This window comes from Pogoniulus pusillus, chromosome 5 (genome assembly GCF_015220805.1).
Source record: "Pogoniulus pusillus isolate bPogPus1 chromosome 5, bPogPus1.pri, whole genome shotgun sequence".
Classification (NCBI taxonomy): domain Eukaryota; kingdom Metazoa; phylum Chordata; class Aves; order Piciformes; family Lybiidae; genus Pogoniulus; species Pogoniulus pusillus.
Window position 1 is genome coordinate 37,946,014 of NC_087268.1, and position 22,514 is coordinate 37,968,527.

A 22,514-nucleotide genomic window follows, 5' to 3' on the forward strand; every position below is an offset into this window, starting at 1 on the left:
TTACCCTGAAAGTCAAAGGTTAGCATTCATGGCTTCACAACTAAAAAAAGTAAGAAATTTAGCAACAGTGCAAGTATTTTATTATTTAATCATAGAAGCAACCAGGTTGGAAGAGACCTCCAAGATCATCCAGTCCAACCTAGCACCCAGCCCTATCCAATCAACTAGACCATGGCTCTAAGTGCCTCATCCAGGCTTTTCTTGAAGACCCCCAGGGACGGTGCCTCCACCACCTCCCTGGGCAGCCCATTCCAATGGGCAATCACTCTCTCTGTGAAGAACTTCTTCCTAATATCCAGCCTATACCTACCCTGGCACAACTTGAGACTATGTCCCCTTGTTCTGTTGCTGGTTGCTTGGGAGAAGAGACCAACCCCCACCTGGCTACTGCCTTCCTTCAGGTGTAGACATCAATGAGGTCCCCCTTGAGCCTCTTCTTCTCTAGCCTAAACACTCCCAGCTCCCTCAACCTCTCCTCATAGGATTTGTGTTCCAGGCCCTTCACCAGCTTTGTTGCCCTTTTCTGGACACGTACCAGTACCTCAACATCTCTCTTGAATTGAGTGGCTCAGAACTGGACATGGTACTCAAGGTGTGACCTGACCAGTGCTGAGTACAGGGGAAGAATAACCTCCCTTGTCCTACTGGCCACACTGTTCCTGATAATATTGTATAAAATATTGTGTAAAAATAATATAAATACATAACTATTTATTTTATAGTTGATTGTTGATTTGGCTAGGAATACTTCTTTCCCTACCCACCTACAGGAAGTTGCTTTTTATGTAGCTTTTTCTAGAAAATGTAGCTTTTTTCTAAGATATGTTCAATGAAAGATGCCATAAATGAATTCTAACTCTTCTACACAATGAGTATCACTTTTATCTTGGTATGGAATACCAAGTAATGAACATGTGTTCCTGGCATTACCATTGGTATGCTGTGCACTTGCCTATGTGGTGGATAGCGAGTAGTCAATTTGACCTGCATCTTGACAAATTAGATTGTGAGCTAGATCTAATCCAAAGTTCATATGATCTGCATTAGTGCTCTGGCATGTACAACCAGTATGCTCTATTTCTCAACAAACCTTTGAGCCTTGGTTTAGAGCTGTATCATAAAGCTTATAGAATGGAGTTGTCTTGTGCTTCAGAACACTGGGCAAAACTTGCTCAACATTATTTAGTCTGTCATGTAGGCACCTGTAAAAGATTGATGCACAGTTTATCTTGACTGCTATCCCACTCCCCTCCCTCCCTCACTGGAAAGAGATAAAAAGGAGGAAAAGTGGAGAATTTTTGTTGAGTTACACCAAATTATTTACTCTCCATTGCAAAGATATCAGATTAGACCAAAAGAGACAGGGGAAGAGGAAAAAAAGGAAAAATCCCTGACCAAACCCATGCCATGCAAAAACAAATCTAGAAAGAGAGACCAACCTCCACCCCACAATTACTAACTACTTAACATCTCACACCATGCAGCCAGCATTGCTCAGAATACTGTGGTATATGTGTATATGTATGTATGTATATGTGTTCATATATCTGTATATATATATGTGATGTGGCTCAAACCATTACAGCATCATTTTAGCATTTGCCAGATATATTGCTTAATTCTGTATTAGTTCTTCCTTTCTATAACAGGATAACATTCCTGTAATCAGCATGGGTATTGGAGGAGGGTGAAGAGAAAATCAATAATGTTTCCTCTAAGTCTAAGGCAGAGGCTGTAGTACATGATATAAAAACATTCAGGCAGCCAAGCTCAGTGCAAGGGAGCTGATTAGTGCATCTAGCAGCACTGTAGCTACATCATTTTAGGACTATGCCCATTCTAATTAATTTCTCATGAGAGTAATTACCATGGATACAAAAGTATGCTCATGATGCCAGAAATTACCTTGGTTATGTCTCCTTACATGGCATTGCATTATAAGATGCTGCCAAATGTCCTAAAGCAAGTTTTTACACTGCAATCTTCAAGAGGTATTGTAGTGGTAAATCATTCATTTAAACTAGATGTCAATATACCTACTCTCCTTTGGAAGCTTTCCTATAAATTTAAACAAGGGATGGCATATACTAGCTGATAATTCAGAGGCAACTTTTTTACAGAGGCTGTCCATTAAACACTAAGATGCAAAAGTAGCTACATTAGGGTGATTATTTACCAGCTTTCAGGGTTTATCCATTTTAAGATCAGGCATCTCGCCATTTTGAACTGTCAACCTTGCATCATTCCTCAAAAATGTGTAGTATAAATCTTGCAAAAAGAACTATGATGAAAGAACAGATAAATGTAGCACCAGCCAGCTTCAAAGCTGTTTATTTCCATGCCTCCAAATTTAAAACAATGGCCATCAGAAATGTAAATACTATTCCATCACTGCCCTGATTGTGCTGTACAGAGATGTAAAACCTCCTTCTCTGAATAGTAGTTGGTCTTTTTATCAAGTCCACGCTACTGAAAGCCCTGTTTGCCAAAGCACCATGCACTAAGAATTCATGCTGAGTTGCTTGTCCCTATTGACTTGCTGTCCTTTATAGTGTCAACATACTCCATAATTCTTCCTTCTTGTTTTAAAAGTCTTGTCCTCAAATGCCTGTTAATATAGCATGTGACTACATTAACATGTATGTTGTTTGAACTTGCCCCTTTTACATGCAGCCCACCTAGTTACATCATCAGCTCGCACTTGATCGTTGATGAATATGGCAGAGCACCAATCTAGGATGATTTCTTATAGAAATGTAGTTGAGGCACCTTAATTTTTTCAGTACCAAGTAATATGCTTTACCAAGTTAAAGTATTGGTCCAGAGGAGGGCCACAAAGATGGTTAGAGGGCTGAAGCACTTCTGTGAAGACAGGCTGAAAGATCTGATCTGGGACTATTCAGCCTGGAGGGAAGGCTCTGAGGAGAACTTATAGCTACATTTCAGTGTCAGAAGGAGACCTACAGAAAGGCTGGGGAAGGACTGTGTCGATGGCTTGCAGCGATAGGAGGAGTAGCAGTGGTTTTAAATTCGAGCAGGGTAGATGGAAGTTAGACAAAAGGAAGAAGTTCTTTACAATGAGAGTGGTAAGATACTGGAACATATTGCCCAAAGGTGTGGCTGAGGCCCCATCCCTAGAGATATTCAGTATCAAACTTTGTGTGGCCCTGGGCAGCCTAATCCAGTTGGAGAGTCCCTTCCAACCCAGTGCAATCCACGAATTTGTGAATCTGAATATAAACTATTTCATTTGTCATCTGCCAGATTTAAAGTTATATCAGATAATGGAACAGTGTTTCTCTGACAGAATATATTTTCCATAGTATCATGTTGAATTGCCTAATTAAATTTCTAACTTTCAATTCTCTACTAATTAAATCCAGTATTTTTTTTTCTGATTGATTGTTTTGTTGCCTGGGCTTGCTGCTGTATTAACTGACATGCAGCCAGTCCATTTGCCCTCTTCAAATGTCAATGCAACATTAGAACTAGAATTTCCTCATTAATTCCCATTTGTATTGGAATTTAATGTGGTTGTTAGAGGTTCTTATGCAGCTCTTTAGAGAAAAATACTACCATGTTCGATTCTTTTCTGCAACAGCAAAAAAAAGTCAGCTGTTTTGTAGAGATTTTCGTGATGTTCGTTGTTACTTACAAAACTTTGATACTGTAAAACAGTATAAAGCTCAGAAGATTGTTGTGGTGGGCCTGCAGGCCGAAAGCAGGTGTATTTATGCCTGCTCTGCCTGGAGTCCAGGCCTGTGGGTTTTACCCAGTGTGGCAGGGTTGGGCTGACTGCCAACCTGATTGGGCATTCCAGTGGCCAATGAGACCATTAACTCTTGGCCCACAGTTGGTAAACAGGGGTGCACGGGCCCACAGAGAGGGCTTCTCCACATTACTTGCAGCTCTGCCACATGCTTGCTTGCCTGCCTTTGTATGAGTGCCTGCTGTGCACACTGCCGTGGGTTGGGGGAGCAGAGCCACTTGTCTGCGTTCGATCGGCCTGAGGAGCAAGCATTGGACCCATGCTCAGACTGCACAGAATCCTACCTCTGCACCTGGAGATGGAGAGCAGCCAGCAGAATCCAGCAGCAGCAAGGATCAGAGCCTGCCATTTCCCCTGACGCCAGAGGATTCCAGCCTAAAAGGTCCACAGACAGAGACCCTGAAGAATTGGACACTTGCAATAGGCTGACACAGCCCCAGAGGGTGATTAATAATTGGTAAGAATTGTGAGTAGATGCCTCTGTCATTTCTATCACCTCTGCCATAAAGCAGAGAGCAGTTTTCAGCTCAGCTTTGCTGGGCAAACAGCACAAGACCTCAGGTGGCATTGAGCCAGGGGGAGCAATCTCTCTGTTCATAGTTGAATGTTTGAATGTTTGCTAGTTATTAATAAGTTCTGTAGATACATATACATCCTAGAATGTCTCCATAACGGTGTAAAGAACCCTGTAATATCAAAGTTCAGTGGTTGAAATATTGGAAGTTAATAAATACTTATATTTTTATAAATATCCTCTCCCATTAATTAATTTCTCCCCTCAGCCACATCAGCGTCGGCACTGAGACACCCATCCGCCACAAAGATGCAGTTCTTACCTCAAAGCTTTGGTGATACACCTTGCTTGCCAGTCATGCATATCCACAGATAAGGTGTATGTAATACCCACCGATACAACATTTCTCATCTGTGGGCAGGAATTGTGAACTTATCTCTCTCACAAGAGATAAAAAGGGGACCAACAACAGGAATCTGAAGTCCCTAAAGCAAACCTGGAATGATACTCACTTCTTTGTGGCCTGAGAATATGATTAGTATTTTGTAGTCTGCCAGGTAGCTTGGTTTCTAAAGTTGTCCTGTGGTTTCTGTCGATAGAGTGTTGCAGACTGTGCTGCTTGTTATAATTGCTTGCTGCAGGAACCGTGATCAAAGGGCTGCAGAGCAGTGTGATCAAGGCCTTGCCACGCAGGACTCCAGACAATTCAATGTGAATTATGATAGAGACCATTTTACTGTGTTACAGCCCAAATATATACACTCAGCCAGTAGAGCACACGCCTACACATTAGCATAATTAGTCAAGGACAACCCACTCCATCAGCATAAACCACGCCTTGTTACTCTCATTAACGAGGTGTCTATTACCTATCCCTTCTGAGATAAGGTAGCCTGCAGCTGGTGGGAACCAAGGTCAGTATGCTAGTTTGAAGCAGCCTAGAATGTTTTGGTGAGAACAACTAGATTACAGGCTGTGGAAAGAAAAACAGTGGTGATGTCTACTTTGCTCGTAGGCTTGCTGAGAAGTATAGGAACAAGGAATAAAAACATTAGATAACCACTCTCACTGGGGCTGCTGGCTGAGCTGCATCTCTCTAACCTCACCCTCCATTTTCGGCTAATCCATTTTGCTTCCTAACCCTACTGGCCGGACCTCCATTCTTCCTTAGGGACCAGGGTAAGGTTGAGAGGGGTAGGGGGAAGGTGAAGGGGTGGTTGAGAGCCCCTCCTGGGGACTCAGGTTTCTGGGAGGGGAGTTGTGTTTCTGTATTACCTTTTACCTTGTATATAACTGTATATACTGTAAATATCTGCTTGTATATTGTGCCAGCTGTAAATAGAAGCTTCATTCATATTTCCAGAGCCGGCTGAGTCTAGTCTGGGTGATTTCCAAAGTGGGGGGGGGGGGGGAGGACAGGGAACACCCAAACCATCACATCTTTTATAGTCAGGCATCCACTTGTTATTATCCTTCTTCATTCCATTCCCACAGCTCTTCTGCACTCTGCATACCCACAGTAGTGTCAGGACTTAGATGGGCCCACACTTCTTCCTAACTGCAAGTCCACAGAGATTCAGCAGGCCATTGGGAGCATGTGTATTTTATGTCTACACGAAAACAGGCTTCTTATGCACTTATTGTGCACTTAATTTGGTCTGACAGGTTGCATTCATTTTGCAGTTGTGATCTTTGAGAGGAGTTCTTTCAGTAATTGCTGGTAAGCTTTACATTTACAGTGTACCATATGAAGTTTGGTACAGGTAGTCCATTCAAGTACTGGTTTGGCATACATTACAGAAACCAGCAGAACCCATCCCTGGTGTTCAAGAAAAGCCTGAATGAGGCACTTAGTGCCATGATCTAGTTGACTGGCTAGGGCTGGGTGCTAGGTTGGACTGGATGATCTTGGAGATCTCTTCCCAGCTGGTTGATTCTATGATTATCAGCTTCAAAAGGTACCAATACATTATGTCTAACGTAAAGGCAGAACTAAATATCCAGCAAGCAAAAGGCACCATAATTAGCTTTGCAGGTGGTGAACTGTTGCCAGATCCTGTATTGTATACAGTCTTTGAAGTATTTCTAATTTAATTGATACAAGGAAATTTTCTTAACATAAATGAGTAAAAAGGCATTAAACAAATAGAGTATCCACAATAATTTCTGTGGCAGAACAGTATCATGTGGTCAATCTGAAGGGATGCTTTAGTGACAGAACTGAGTCAGAAACTGTTTGAGATCATCTTTACTTCATTCCTTCTAGGAACTCTGAAAGTAATACGTCAGATCTAGCACCTTACTATCGCTGTGAGATTTTATGCCTTTATTTACTTGGAAGCTTCTGCAAGCTTTGTATAAATGCTGAAAGAGAAGGGCGGAGGGAGGACAGGGGCATATGTACAAAACAGTGTCATGTTGAAACACCAGTATGAATCTTGTGATATTTAGTCTTTGGATCCTTGGTCTCTGTGTAAATTGGAAGTTGGGGAACAAATACTTGCTAAGCATGACCATCAGCACATCTAAAAGATTCCAAATGGAAAGCAGAAAAAAACTTTACAAAAGTAATTATTATTGGCAAATTGTAGTTGAAGATTTTATGACCATATGAAAATAGTTTTCTCATGGTTACAAAAGATTTTGTGGAAGGCAGCTGTATCCATGTTTCTGTCAAACTTAATAAATTATATTCTGACACGTTATGTCAGTTTCCTCTTATCTGTTTGAATAAGAAGCAAATAATGTCTTGTTGAAGTCTGGAGAAATTATCTTGCATGTTATTCCACAAACTGCATCTCTAATCTTTAAAATAAGAACAGTGTGGGCAGATGATTTCACCTAAATAGAGGGTTTTTTTGGGAAGTCAGGGGACTCCATGTAGGCGTAATGATCTACATTTATGCACCTGTAGACCTCAAAACTCAAGCAGTTTAAGGCATTAAAAGCTTTATTTGCTTGAGTACTTCCAGTGATTTTAGTAAGGGTGTTCACGGTAATAAGCACCAAGCTCAGAAGCATTTGCAAGATCAGTCCCTACAGTATTTAAATGATTGTGCAGTTTTGGCAACTTTGAGACTGAACTTTCCTCCTTTCTCCTCTGCTTTGGGAAAAGACCAATAGTAACAGTGACAGCAATACCTGTTGGTAAACAGATGATCTCTGAATGCTGACAGCTGCACTGTAAAATCGCTATTGCGGATAACCTTGCTATGCTACTTGACTTTGCGAGGAACGTCTGTCCTTTCCTAAATTGAATGATTGGATGGAAATTGTCATTCTTAATATGTTTACCCTCCATTTAATGAGCAATCCCATTATGAAGGCTGAAGACAATGCAGCCTTTCACTCAGGTTTCGTTACAGTTCATCAAAGAAAATACCCTTGCAATGTCAGAGCTCCTCTGTGGCAAGGCAGCACTGGGAGCTGCTTAACAACCCACCGTGAAAGAGGGAACCAATAAAGTCGGTGCAAAAAAGATTAAAGGGAAAAAAGAATTCAAACTAGGACTTATCTAAGGCCAGGAAATGCCTCAAGGTACCATCTGTGGAATTTCAGTGTTTTGCACTGTTTGGTGTATGAGATCTTCCAGTAATCAGCGCTTCTCCTCTCTCTGGCACCCTCAGCCCCTGCTCCTATTTCTTCGTTGTAACAATCTAAAGACAATAGACATTTTCAGAGGGCTTTTTTTTTTGTTTTCATGAAACTTCTTTGACCATTTTCTGCCTTTCTGTTGAAGTTAAAACATTGGTAGTGGCATAATCTCTACTGCTAAGTGTAGTTTTGATGCAGTTTTGAATGACCCACCTTTATTTGGCTAGGTGATAAGTGCAAAGAGAAGTCAAACAAGTGAATCTGACATAAAGTGACCAGGGTGTGTGTGAGGTACTTTTTACACTCTATTATTCCAGTAGATAATTTTAATTGATTGAAGTGCTTCCACCAAATTAAATATTATTATTAAACTGTGGACATTATTATGGCCACCAAAATGGGCTGGCAGAGCTTGTGGCTATACTATGTCAGGCTCCATGTACACCTTGTGAAGTGCTGGGTCTGTGTGTCCTGCTGGTTTCAAGGGCAAGGAAAGTTTGATGAGCCATTCAGCAAAGGTCAACTCTGTGATTATTTTTCATCTCCTCTCATCTGGAGCTAGCAAAATGGTTTGAAAGCTGTGTTTGGTTGAAATATTTTCACTGTGGCTGTTTATTTCTCATGTGTCTGATGTTCAACTTCTCTGACTGTTCAGTTTTGTTTAATTTCTGACCCACACCTCTATTTATTTCTGTCACATCAAAAGATGAAATCAGTGCTGTGGTTTATGCTGTGTTTTTAGTTCTCTAAAAATCCCTCAATTTGTGTCATTAAAATGGTGTTTCCCACTGCATTTTAATAGATAGGGAGATCATTTTTACAACATTCTATATGCTTTTTATATCTTTGAGTGCCAGGAATTCTTATCTTCCTGATTATACAGATTATATGTTTCTAAGCTTTTCTACAGCTTTAAGTTTAATTAGAAGCATAACAAATTACAGTACATGAACAGCAACACCATAAAATCATGCAACATCTAACTATAGCAACAGATTCACATATTGACTGGAAATACAGGCGCTGTGCTAAATTTGAGTCTGTATCTCAGCAGAGTTATGGTTTCCCCATAGTTAACATTGGTAATCCAGAGATCCTATTTTAACAAGGGTAAACTATTGTATATATTTAGCTCCAAAAGAAAAAAGAGAAATGTGTACACGGCATTTGAAAGTTCTTTTTATGCTGTTACCACATAACACAAAGTAAATTTAGGCACTATAAATGATACTTAGGGACAGAACTTTGTTATTATGCTTATGTATTTTACACAGCTTTCAAACTCTCATGATGAACTTCTGATTTATTTTCATTCCTAACACTTACTTTTAATTTGAAAGAAATATGATACTCAAAAGTCATCAGGCCAAGTTTGAAATGAAAGTTGAAATGATTGTGAAGAGGTAGGATGAATCCATTGAGAATAAATCATCACCACTTACAAGTGAGGACTGCTTTTGCTTTTAAAGTACAAACTTAACATTTACTAGGAGCTTGTAACTAATTATATGTTAAATATAATAATGTGGGGGTTTAGATTCTATGGAAATCCTCATGTTGCTTTTTGGAGGTAATGTTGGAAATAGCAAGCTGAGTTATTTCTGTTTTTAATAGTAGAGACAGCCAGGTGAGATGAGAATAAGGATAAAACAATTGCTTGGTGAAGCATAATGCACAAAAGGAAAAAGAAATCTGTTTTTGCCTTATCCAGTAGATCGAAGTAGTTTCATGTTCAAGGCTGGCACAGAGAAAATCACTTTGGGTTAAGAAGGAGGTTTTGGTTTGGGTTTTTTTTTTCCATTCTACAGGGAAGATGAACATATCTTTGAATTATTTTTAATTTTATTTTTTAAGAGCACTGAAATTTCCATTTGCAATGTAACATAAAGCAGCTTGTGACTCTTCACACCAGAAAACCAATACCCGTAGGAAAACAAATGGAACTTAAAGCCATCCACTCTTGGAATATACAGATGAGGACTGATGAGAATTATTTTTGCAGATGTACCTGTGTCTGTGGTGCTACCTGAATGAGTCATGTCAGTCAGTTTCCTTCCAACTGGAAAGGCCCCTTCAGAGCAATGGGTTTTTGTAATGAGCATAAGCTGAAATCGGTCTGCAGCCCCAGAACTCAGAAATGTGAAAGGCTTGAAGAAGGACTTGTTCTCCCATTATGAAGGAATATCCAACTTTCCCTTCAGTTTCTTTCAAAACCAAACCTTTGCCATAGTAACATAGGCCACAGCTGACCAACCTTTGCAGTGCAGACACTCAGCGACTTTGTGTTCCAAGTGTGGGGTTTTTTTTCTTACTCCTGAATTTTAAACTCGCTGTTCTTTTTGGTTTCTTATTTTCTCAGAGTTAGCAGTAGGCAGCTACTCTTTGGTAGTGGTGGTCTCATGGTTTTAACTTGCTTCCTTAATGCGGAGTAACAGTGACATCCAGTGGTTGGATTTTCAGCCAGATGTATAAAACACTGTACCAAGCCATATTGTAGTGGCTGTACTCCTGTCAGTGCTTCAGTTAAAGCTGTGGAAGGTGAGGGGAAACACAAATAAACTTTATATCAGGAGAGATTTGCTCTCTGACTTTGAGCAAATATCATTCTGAAGTGAAAGAAAATTCTTCATGATTCTAACTCCAAAAAGAATTTATATTGTTGTTCATTTCTGTTCATGCAGCAGTGGAAGGTTGTAGCTTACTGCATCATGACTTTTTGAGCTTCACTTCATAGCTGAAGTTCACAATATAACTGTGCAGCTCTGCACATAAAAGAAGACATTTTACTTTGCCATCTACAATTAATATTCTTGTAGTTGAAAAGAGGAGAGAGAAAAGATAAAGGGAAGAGTTTTTCAGTTCTTTTATTTGTGGTATGACATACGTTTGTTCTGGTGACTTTTTAGATTACAGCATCTGTTATTATATGTATATAAAAATCTATCCCAGTAACTGCATTCATTCCATACTGTGCAAGCTGGGTAATTTTTTGGTTGTCAAAGCTTGACTGAAGCTCTTACGCATGAAAATAAACTTCTACAATTGATCATCTCAGCCTGTCACATTGGAAGGCATGTCAAACACAGATTCTTCCCAGTGTGTTACTACATAATTTTTCTTCCTTTCTCAACAGTTGATCTGTCAGCTACCTTTGCAAACCTAAATAACATAGAATCATAGAATCAACGAGGTTGGAAGAGAGCTCCAAGATCATCCAGGCCAGCCTAGCACCCAGCCCCATCCAGTCAACTAGACCATGGCACTAAGTGCCTCAGACAGTCTTTTATAATTCTTTTAATCACTGCAGTCTTAATGTTCTGTGATTGTTTCTCCATAAGCTTCAAATAGTAATGATTTCCCTGGTCAATGATAAGGAATAGCAGAGGTACCCCTCTACAGCTTCCTTACTGAATGGTAAAGTTAATTTGGTCCATCCAGTAAGGAATCTTTGTTCTGAAACACAAAAGTGACATAGAGTCTAATCTTTTAAAAAACCTGAAGTGCTGATGTGTTGCTTCTAACTTACATTTGTGGTCATTCCTGAAATAGTTGTCAAATTGATTCAAATAAGATAGATCGAGATACCTACAAACTGATAAAGATGGTCTCTCTTGGTGATGTGACTCAAGTCAATACATCACAAATCAAAAGAAGCAATATTTCAAGCCAAATACAAGCCAGATCCAAACACTGTGAGGAGAGGCTGAGGGAGCAGGGGTTGTTTAGCCCAGAGAAGAGGATGCTCAGGGGGGACCTCATTGCTGTCTACAACTACCTGAAGGCACATTGTAGCCAGATGGGGGGTGGCCTTTTCTCCCAGGCAACCAGCAATAGAACAAGGGGACACAGTCTCAAGTTGTGCTGGCAGAGGTATAGGCTGGATGTTAAGAGGAAGTTCTTGACAGAGAGAGTGATTTGCCATTGGAATGAGCTGCCCAGGGAGGTGGTGGAGTCACCATCCCTGGGGGCATTCAAGAGAAGCCTGACTGAGGCACTTAGTGCCATGGTCTAGTTGACTGGCTAGGGCTGGGTGTTAGGTTGGACTGGCTGATCTTGGAGGTCTCTTCCAATCTGGTTGATTCTGTGATTCTATTACCAGTTAAAGAAGAAACATTGTTTTCATTTTGAGAAAGCCAGCAGTATGTTTCTGTTCTCTCTTTTTTTTGGTGTCTTTTCCTACTTCTCTGTGTACCTTGGTGCCAGTAGTCCTTGTGGAAATTCCTTGTCATAGGTTAGGAAGAGAAGCTTTGAACACGGAAAGCTCTTGCTGACCTTTTGAAATACGGTGATCTTTTGCCAATCTGTTCCAGAGTTAATATGAACTGTATCTTTCACTTAAAGGCTGAGAACTGGAAGATTTGCTTTGAAGTCCCTCATAGACTGGAAATAGTGGTTTCAGCTGTGTATACAGTGACACGCTTACTGAGAAGACATGCCAGCAGTTACCTGGGGGCAAATCTTATATCTGCCCAAGCCTTTGTACATGTGCCACCTTGTTTTAAAAAAAAACAACAGAAGTTTATTTCATCCCTTAGATTTGTGTGGTTTGATGCTTAGTTTAATTATAGCTCCCTTTAAATTAAAAAATTAAGTAAAAAATGGTGTTGGCTGTTCTTGGCTTCCACTGAATGTAAATCATTCAGCGCTGTAATGTAGATGAACTTCTGGGGAGACACAATTCAAGGCTGATTTCTGATGTGTGAAAAGGAGGAGAGGTGTAGTGGTTGACTTTCTCCTGTGTTTCAGCTGTAGATGGAGACATGTCTAATGCAAATGTTAGTCTGTTGTGGTTTCAGCTAAAGCCCAATGGACAGAATAGAAGTTACTCTTGCTTCCCAGAAGAAAAAAAAAAGAACAGGTAAATAAAAAGACTTGCACAAAATTGGAAGTTAAAAAAGTAATTTTTACTGCTACTAAAAGATATTAAGGCAAAATGGGATGTGCAGGGATATTGGAGAAGGGAAATATATATATAAATATATACACACAAACCCAGAAATTGGCAATGGAATGAGCCCAGCCTGGCCACACTGCAAAACAGCTTCCCAATGGCAGGCCTCAACTACGCAGCAGGAAAATGAGAGATGCAGTCAAAAAAAACATGCAGAAAACAAGAGCCACAAGGCAAAGAGGGAAAAAGGACATCTCTGGATATTCCAGCCCCTTAAATACAGGAAAGCCAGGAAAGGGAAGAGCATTGTACATGGTCTGGTTTCTCCCTCTGGGAGGAATTTGTCCCACTAGGAATTGAGTTTCACCTAAAAGTTCTGCATTTAACTTTTAATGTACAACATTCCACCCATTTATCCCATTCCATTTCCTGCAACGGTTATTTATCAAACTAGGAACTGTCTCTTTATAATAATCATTAGTAGAGTTTAGGTTGCAGCTTAGCCTTCACAGTATCACAGTATCATCAGGGTTGGAAGAGACCTCACAGATCATCAAGTCCAACCCTTTACCACAGAGCTCAAGGCTAGACCATGGCACCAAGTGCCACGTCCAACCTTGCCTTGAACTGCCCCAGGGATGGCGACTCCACCACCTCCCCGGGCAGCCCAGTCCAGTGTCCAATGACTCTCTCAGTGAAGAACTTTCTCCTCACCTCCAGCCTAAATCTCCCCTGGCGCAGCCTGAGGCTGTGTCCTCTTGTTCTGGCGCAGGCCACCTGAGAGAAGAGAGCAACCTCCTCCTGGCCACAACCACCCCTCAGGTAGTTGTAGACAGTAATAAGGTCACCCCTGAGCCTCCTCTTCTCCAGGCTAACCAATCCCAGCTCCCTCAGCCTCTCCTCATAGGGCTGTGCTCAAGGCCTCTCCCCAGCCTCATCGCCCTTCTCTGGACACGCTCAAGCATCTCAATGTCCCTCCTAAACTGGGGGGCCCAGAACTGAACACAATACTCAAGGTGTGGTCTAACCAGTGCATCCCGGCTGTCTCTCAGAGTAGTCTATATCTCAGGTGCAGATCGGTGCAGGTTGTGTTCAAGCAGGCCAGGAATGTGGAGGAAATGAGGAAGCAGTCCTTCTCTCATCAGGTGTGATGATGCAGAATTGGTGCTTGGGGACTGTGAGTTTATCTTGGATTCTTCTGAATGCCACATTGCTATCTAGAAAAGAAATTCATAACAACTTAAAACTGGTAACTATTATACATTGACTTAATATTGTGCACTCTGAAATTAAACTCTGTCAGCCAGAATTAAGTCCCTTTGTGGAACACGCTGGATTTCACCATTTTCTTTCATAACCCAACATGTTTGTTTAGGACCTTCAGCAGAGACCACCCCTCTGATAGGTTTGCCCTCCCCTGCCAAAGGAGGAGAGATCCACACAGTTTTTCCCAATAGATTCCTTTCAGAAACAAGAAGAATCTCATCACCTTCTGCTGTTTGCAACAGGTCTGATTGAGCAGGATCTGCTTGGTTTACAAATCTTCTGCTATTTACCAGCCAAATAGCTTGTGCTAGATGTTAGTCCCTGTTTTCAAAAGACCTACCCCACATTGCTTTCATGGTTTTTGGTAAGCCATTGTATTGCTCAATTTTTCCTGATGTTGGGGCATAGTAAGGGATGTGATATATCCACTTTGTGCCATGCTCTTTGGCCCAGTTATGTACAAAATGATTTCTGAAATGAGTTCCTTTTTCTGATTCAATCCTTTCTGGAGTACCATCTCCACAAAATTTGTCTCTCCAAGTCCAGAGTGGTGTTATGGGCAGTAGCACAAGGTACTGGATATGTCTCCGACTATCCAGTGCTTGCCTCTACCATAGTCCGCACATATTGCTTACCATGGAGAGCTTGAGGAAGAGTGATGTAATCAATCTGCCAAGCCTCTCCTTATTTATGTTTTAACCATTGTCCCCCAAACCACAAAGATTTAATTTGCTTAGCTCACTTTATAGCAGCACATGTCACAGTTTGAATAACCTGTGCAATAGCATCCATAGATACATCTACTGATCTGTCACATGCTTATTGGTATGTAGCATCTCTTTCTTGGTGACCAGAAGAGTAATGGGCCCACCAAGCTGAAAAACAATTCACCTTGGTGTTTCTAGTCCAAGTCTATTTGGGAGACTTTAATAGCTAAATATGCCTGATGGTTGTGTTGGTGTTCTTCAGGGGCTTTGCTTTTAGGTATATGTGCATCTGTGTGCTGGACTTTTACTGGCAATGTCTCTAGATGGGCGCCAATATCTCTAGATGGGCGCCACAGGTCAGCAGCCCAAAATAGGTTTCCCTTTTCACTGCCTGCTTTCCTGTTTCCATTGGTTCAGCCACCCCCATAAGGCATTTGCTACCATCCATGATGTAAAGCAGTGGCCACTTCTCCCATTCAGCTATGTCCAGGTCCACCTGAATGGACTTTTACCTCTGCAGATTGGCTTGATTCACCTTCTCCATCCCTTGCTTTTGCAACTCTCTGTGTAGGGCTCCAAATGGCAGCTTTCCAACTCTGCTTTGGCTCCCTACAATGAAGTATGTAATTTTCTTATTAAAACTACTTCACAGCATGTAATGCATAGGAGGAAAGTTCTGGAAAAGAACTCTTTTTCAATGGTTAAAATAATACTTTGAATAAAGGAGATTTTCCAGATCGGTTTAGGTTGGAAAAGACTTTTTAAGCTCATCAGTGCTAACCATAAACCTAACACTGCCAAGTTCATCGTGTCCCTAAGTGCCACAGCTACATATCTGTTGAATACCACTGGGGATGGTGACTCAACCACTTCCCTGGGACAGTCTGTTCCAGTGTCTGACAACTCTTTTGATGAACATTTTTTTTTTTTTTAATACCCAATCTAAACCTCCCCTGGTGTGGTTTGAGGCCATTTTCTCTGTTCCTTCTACTTGTTATCTGTTAAGAGAGACTGAACTCCACCTTGCTACAAACTCCTTCCAGGTAGTTGCGGAGAGCAAGAAGGTTTCTCCTCAGCCTCCTCTTCTCCAGACTAAACAACCCCAGTTCCTCCAGACATTCCTCATAAGACTTCATATATTGGTAATTAAGATTTTCTTCTGCTCAAAAATCTTTATTGTTACTCTTCTTCTGATTTGGAAAGCAGTTGCAACAGCCCAATGCAACTTCTCCCATCAAAGCAATTTAGATAATACAGAAAAAAAATCCCTTGTGATACTTGGAAAACAAATTAGATCATGCATTTATCAGTACAAATAAAACAGGTGTACAAGATAAAAACTGCCTAAAGATAATCTGTAAGAACTACAGTCACACATTTCTTTCAGGTCTCTAAAATAAAGCCTTCATATTTTGAAGCACAGGACTCATCTTTAGATGAAGATTTTATGTGGACAATTTGTTAGCAAGAGACTAGAATGATTCAAGTCTTGAAAAGGCTAGAACAGTGTTCTACACATGACAACCAGTACCACAAACTACTGGGAATGCAAATCATTTTAGCTATCATTATTGCAAAATTAGGTCATTTTGGGGGTGCTGTACATAATGGCTTATTCTGTTACTTGCTTCTGAAACAGCACTGAAATATGCTAAGCAGCCCAATGTCTATTGTAATGTTTCTGAAATTTATAGCCTTAGCACCCCTAAAAGCTGTTCTTCTCCTTAGGTCCACATAATCCTGTCACATAATCTCCTCCAGGGACTGAGGAGGCATTGATTCTCACAAGGGAGTATGTTTGGGGCTACTGTGGAAGTGGCAGAGCTTCTGGTGACCTAACTCAGGGATTTTATTTAGTTAATTTTTGAATGCAGCAATTCTTTCCTCTAGCTGCCTACTAAAAAGTGAAAGCTATGTAATGCGAATGGCTGTTGATGCACCAAGAAATGACCTTGTGAGTTGCCCTTAGTTAACAGTGATTGTGAAAACAGTCACTGGACTTTAATAAACATGTATTCAGGATCTTTTTATAAACATTTTCATACCAAAACACTCTTGTCTAAGTCTGCAGCAGATTCAACCAACATTGTTAGCACATAATGGAACCTGTCTAGAAAAGGGCAATGAAGCTGGTGAGGGGCCTGGAACAGAAGCCCTATGAGGAGATGAGGAGAGGCTGAGGGAGCTGGGGGTGTGCAGCCTGGAGAAGAGGAGGCTCAGGGCAGACCTCATTGCTGTCTACAACTACCTGAAGGGACACTGTAGCCAGGTGGGGGTTGGTCTCTTCTGCCAGACAACCAGCAACAGAACAAGGGGACACAGTCTCAAGTTGTGCTGGGGGAAGTATAGGCTGGATGTTAGGAGGAAGTTCTTGTCAGAGAGAGTGATTGGCATTGGAATGGGCTGCCCAGGGAGGTAGTGGAGTCACCATCCCTGGAGGTGTTCAAGCGAAGCCTGGCTGAGGCACTTAGTGCCATGGTCTAGTTGATTGGCTAAGGCTGGGTGCTAGGTTGGCCTGGATGATCTTGGATGTCTCTTCCAACCTGCCTGATTCTATGATTCTCTGAAGTCATAAATTAACAAATAAATCTGATGTTAAGGGTGATTTTCAGGTTGTAGGATTTTTTTTCATGTTACCTCGGTCTGTTGAATTGGGTTTTCTTGATTTCTTTGCATCTCCATAGCATCCAGCCTGTTATTGATTCAATCTGTTTCAAAGTTGACATAACTGAAACACAATTCTGTATGATTTTTTTCTGTTTTGAAAAAAACTTCAGTTATCTGTTTCCTTTGTGTTTTTAACCTTGAGGTTTGATCTTTAGTGACAGTTTAGATTTAAAATCACTTCCTACTGTATCACATCAATAGCATGATTGAAGGGAACTGGAATCCAAGCTGTTTACTCACTTAGCTGTCAGAAAGTTTTCCTTCAAGGGAAACATTTCAATTAATGTTATACAAACCACAATGGCAGTGGAGACTGGCCTGAAGCCATCTATATGTGTCTCTTGCATTCAGATGCCAAACGTGGCTTTTAATTGCAAACCTACAACAGCAAATCAGCAGTGTTTGAAGCATGCTGGAAATTTCAACTTTCCCTTCGATATCTAAAAGTGAAGCAAGAGCCTGCAGGTGAAGGGATCTGCACAGACTCCATGTGCTTTGAACTGTGGCTACAAAAAGTCAAATAAACACAGGGAAATACATGCTCATTTACTCATCATCCAGAAAGTCTAACAAGTAAACAGAATTGTGTCTTTTTTTCCACTGTGTCTTCAAATGGTGAAAATAGCATTCTGGAGAGGGTAGCCATGGCGTAATGTACCTTAAAGGTCTTCTGCCTCATCCAGCTGTAACCTCTGTAAAACCTGCCTGAGTGTGAAGGCTTGCTCGCTGTGTACTCATTTCTAGAGACCATGTCAATGTTTGTAGTAACTTTGTTTATTTTTGTAATTCACTCCCTGCCCATTCACAGATTTCAGTATCACCTGTAGAACCCCTCCAAAATTGATTATTTGAATAGTTTGGCTAAAATAAAAGAATGACAGTTCATCATTAAATTCAGTTGGTGATAAAATTAGTCCAGGTAAAGAGAAAGTATCTTTCTTGCTTATTCAGTGTTGTGCTTGCTCTTTCTGTTAGCAAGCATTATAAAAGAATTGTGGAATCAAAGAATAGTTTGGGTTGGAAGGTATCTCCAAATATCACCTAGTCCAACCCCCTCTGCAGTCAGCATGGGCATCCTCAGGGTTCAGTTGCCCAGAGCTCTGTGAAGCTTCAACTTGAGTATTTCCAGGGATGAGGCCTCAAATACATCCCTGGGCAACCAATTCCAGAGTTCCACTACCCTCATGGTAAAGAACTCATTCCTAACATCCAATCTAAATCTGCTCTTCTCTAGTTTGAAGCCATTGCCCCTCATCCTGTCACTTCAGGCCTTTGTAAGCAACCTCTCTCCATCCTTCTTATAGAACCTCTTCAGGTACTGGAAGGTCATTATAGTCTCACACTACTCATTTCGCTTAGTGATATATTCATTCTTTAACAGTATTCTCAGCACTTGAGAGTTTTTCTTTTACTTGGAAAACAGAAGAAAGGCAGAAATTTACAGATGGGAATACCTAATTTCTGATTACAGATGATTTTCAACTACTATATTCACAGCAAAGAGATAGATAGATGTTTTACTTTTTCCAGCTTTATCCCTTTCACTTGTCCAAGACACAAATAATTTCTCCTTTAAAGTCTTGTTGCAGTTCTAGGATCACAACAGTGATGTGCCTTATATATTTAAAACCTGCCATTGCTGGTGCAAAATGATGGCTGAAACCAGAGTGAGATCAGCCTGACATGCTACTCTGAAAACACACCTTTGGAAAAAAGGATGCCTGTGAAATATTACTACAAAATGCAAATTGAGTTAATGAAGACTGTAAAGGGAAGGGTGTTTCACTATATAACATCTAGAGCTCTGCTTCAAGAAATATTAAAAGGCTTTTTTTCCTAACTTGGGAGAAGCTATGGAAGTCTTCTCCAGCCCTCCACAACAGAGCACTGTTGCTAGCCTCCCCAATTCAAGAGAGATGTTGAGGTGCTGGAATGTGTCCAGAGAAGGGCAACAAAGCTGGTGAGAGGCCTGGAACACAAACCCTATGAGGAGAGGCTGAGGGAGCTGGGGTTCTTTAGCCTGGAGGAAGAGGAGGCTCAGGGAGGACCTCATTGCTGTCTACAACTACCTGAATGGAGGCTGTAGCCAGGTGGGGGTTGGTCTCTTCTCCCAGGCAACCAACAATAGAGCAAGGGGACACAGTCTCAAGTTGTGCTGGGGGAAGTATAGGCTGGATGTGAGGAGGAAGTTGTTGCCAGAGAAAGTGATTGGCATTGGAATGGGCTGCCCAGGGAGGTGGTGGAGTCACCATCCCTGGAGGTGTTCAAGAAAAGCCTGGATGAGGCACTTAGTGCCATGGTCTAATTGACTGGCTAGGGCTGGATGCTAGGTTGGACTGGATGATCTTGGAGGTCTCTTCCAACTTGGTTGATTCTATGATTCTACTATGATTCTATGGTTCTGTGTCACTGTTACGTGGATGCCCTGTACTGGGTGGTCAGCAGCCTTACCCAGAAAGTCAGTCAGCTTCTACTGATTCTTCTGGACAGTGAAATAAGTTCAAGTAAACAAAAGTCCTCGCAAAATATGATGTCATTCTAACCAAATGATGCAACCTGGACAATCAAATATGGAAGTTAAGGCCAGTGGTATTCTGGGGTGTGTTAAAAAGAGTGTGGCTAGTAGGTCAAGGAAGGCTCTTCTGCTCTGCTCTGCTCTGCTCTGCTCTGCCCTGGTGAGGCTGCACCTGGACTACTGTGTGTAGTTCTGGGCTTCCCAGTTCAAAACCACCAGGGAACTAGCAGAGATAGTCCAGTGGAAGGTAACAAAGATGATCAGGGGTCTGGAGCATCTCTGACAAAGAGAGGCTGAGACCTGGGACACTTCAGCCTGGAAAAGAAAACACTGAGGTCTTATGAATGCATCTACACATCTAAAGGGTGGGGGTCAGGAGGATGGTGCTGGGCTGTCTTCACGGTGATAGGACAAGGGGCAGTGGGTGCAAACTAGAACACAGTAGGTATCACTGGAATGTAAGGAGAAACTTCTTTACTTCGAAGGTGATGGAGCACTGGAATAGGCTGCCCAGAGAGATTATAGAGCCTCTTTATCTGCAAATGTTCAAAGCCTCTCTGGATGTGTTCTTATGCCACCCAATCTAGCTGTACCTGCTTTAACAGTGTGGTTAGACTAGGTGATCTCCAGAGATGTCTTCCAACCCTTACCATTCTGTGATTCTGCAATTTGAGCACCCTGAAAACTGCCTAGAAATTTTCATCAAAATGGAGGAATAAAAAGGATCTCCATTGAAAAAAAAAAGAAAGAAAAATGGAAGGACTAGAGTAGATGTAATTTTCATGAAATGGAGCAGAACTTAGAACTGATTGTTCAGGGAGTTGATTCATAGGGTGAGATACACAGCACCTATCAGAAATGTGAATGTGCTCAGAGTGTTGATAGGAAACCCTCAGACAGTAAGGGGCAAATGTGGATTTAAAGTAGCTTCTTTTAGTTCACAGTATCATCAGGGTTGGAAGAGACCTCACAGATCATCAAGTCCAACCCTTTACCACAGAGCTGAAGGCTAGACCATGGCACCAAGTGCCACGTCCAATCCTGCCTTGAACAGCCCCAGGGACGGCGACTCCACCACCTCCCCGGGCAGCCCATTCCAGTGTCCAATGACTCTCTCAGTGAAGAACTTTCTCCTCACCTCCAGCCTAAATTTCCCCTGGTGCAGCCTGAGGCTGTGTCCTCTCGTTCTGGTGCTGGCCACCTGAGAGAAGAGAGCAACCTCCTCCTGGTCACGACCACCCCTCAGGTAGTTGTAGACAGCAATAAGGTCACCCCTGAGCCTCCTCTTCTCCAGGCTAAACAATCCCAGCTCCCTCAGCCTCTCCTCGTAGGGCTGTGCTCAAGGCCTCTCACCAGCCTCGTCGCCCTTCTCTGGACACGCTCAAGCATCTCAGTGTCCCTCCTAAACTGGGGGGCCCAGAACTGAACACAGTACTCAAGGTATGGTCTAACCAGTGCAGAGTACAGGGGCAGAATGACCTCCCTGCTCCTGCTGACCACACCATTCCTGATGCAGGCCAGGATGCCACTGGCTCTCTTGGCCACCTGGGCACATTGCTGGCTTATGTTCAGGTGGGTATCAATCAGCACCCCCAGATCCCTCTCTGTCTGGCTGCTCTCCAGCCACTCCGACCCCAGCCTGTATCTCTGCATGGGGTTGTTGTGGCCAAAGTGCAGCACCCAGCACTTGGAGCTATTGAACTCCATCCCATTGGACTCTGCCCATCTGTCCAGGCGGTCAAGGTCCTGCTGCAGAGCCCTTCTGCCCTCCAACCCAGCCACATCTGCCCCCAGCTTGGTGTCATCTGCAAACTTGCTGATGACTGACTCCATGCCCTCATCCAGATCATCTATGAAGATGTTAAAGAGGACTCCAGACTTGGCACAGAGGTTTGCAGAGGTGCAGGCACGAAGTCTTGCAGATGTATAGAGAGCACAATGTCAGTGGCACTCCTCACCACATTGTGAGGCACTTTTTGTCTTCTCCTGGTGAACTTGAGGCACAGCAAATTTCCAGGTACTCAAAGCTTGTACATCAAAGTTAAGCTGGTCTGAAGCAGGAGGCTGAGCAGAACACACTGAAGCAGAGCAGAGCACAACTGCTTGCTACTTAGTTCCATTTATATTATTTGCCCAAGTGCAATGGCTCCTTTGGTCACAGAGATTCATAAGTCAGTTGCCAAAACTGGCCATATTAGGTGAAACCAGGGCTTGCTTACTTTTATTTGGGCAAAACACTCACAAGTGCATAAACATCTGTGGGTCCCTGTTTATCACATTGGGAGGGTACATAATGGCCCAAGCCTTTGTTTTCTTTTGACCTTCCAGGACAGTATGCACAAAGAAAATAGCTCTGGGAAATGACTGGCATAGATTTAATTTCTGGTGATAAAGACATTTCTAAGCACAAAATTTATAGGTTGGTTTGTTTTTTTTCTTTAATTTGGTACTCTTGTTCTTCTGCAGTGCATACTTCATTTTTAAGGCTTAGCACAGCAGAAAAAGGTCAACCTTTTTTCCCAAAGACCCATGTCAGGGCAGCATGCATTTGATAATTCTAGTAGAGAGTTAACTCTTTGTTTTTCACTGGA

At 41.9% G+C, this 22,514-nt stretch overlaps 1 protein-coding gene and 1 long non-coding RNA gene across 12 annotated transcripts in view; one reads left to right on the plus strand and one right to left on the minus strand.

Moving 5' to 3' along the window:
• The window catches only part of FGF14 (fibroblast growth factor 14), a 496,088-nt gene that overhangs the window by 428,499 nt on the left and 45,075 nt on the right, over positions 1 to 22,514 (plus strand). The window lies entirely within an intron of this gene.
• LOC135175715 (uncharacterized) lies at positions 1,134 to 4,957 on the minus strand. Of its 2 annotated transcripts, none has more exons than XR_010302452.1 (3): positions 4,796 to 4,957; positions 4,606 to 4,694; positions 1,134 to 1,202 (listed from the first exon to the last, which is right to left on the minus strand). It is a non-coding gene; the product is annotated as an uncharacterized LOC135175715 (long non-coding RNA). The 2 variants fall into 2 exon arrangements; XR_010302453.1 differs by lacking the exon at positions 1,134 to 1,202 and adding an exon at positions 3,827 to 4,455.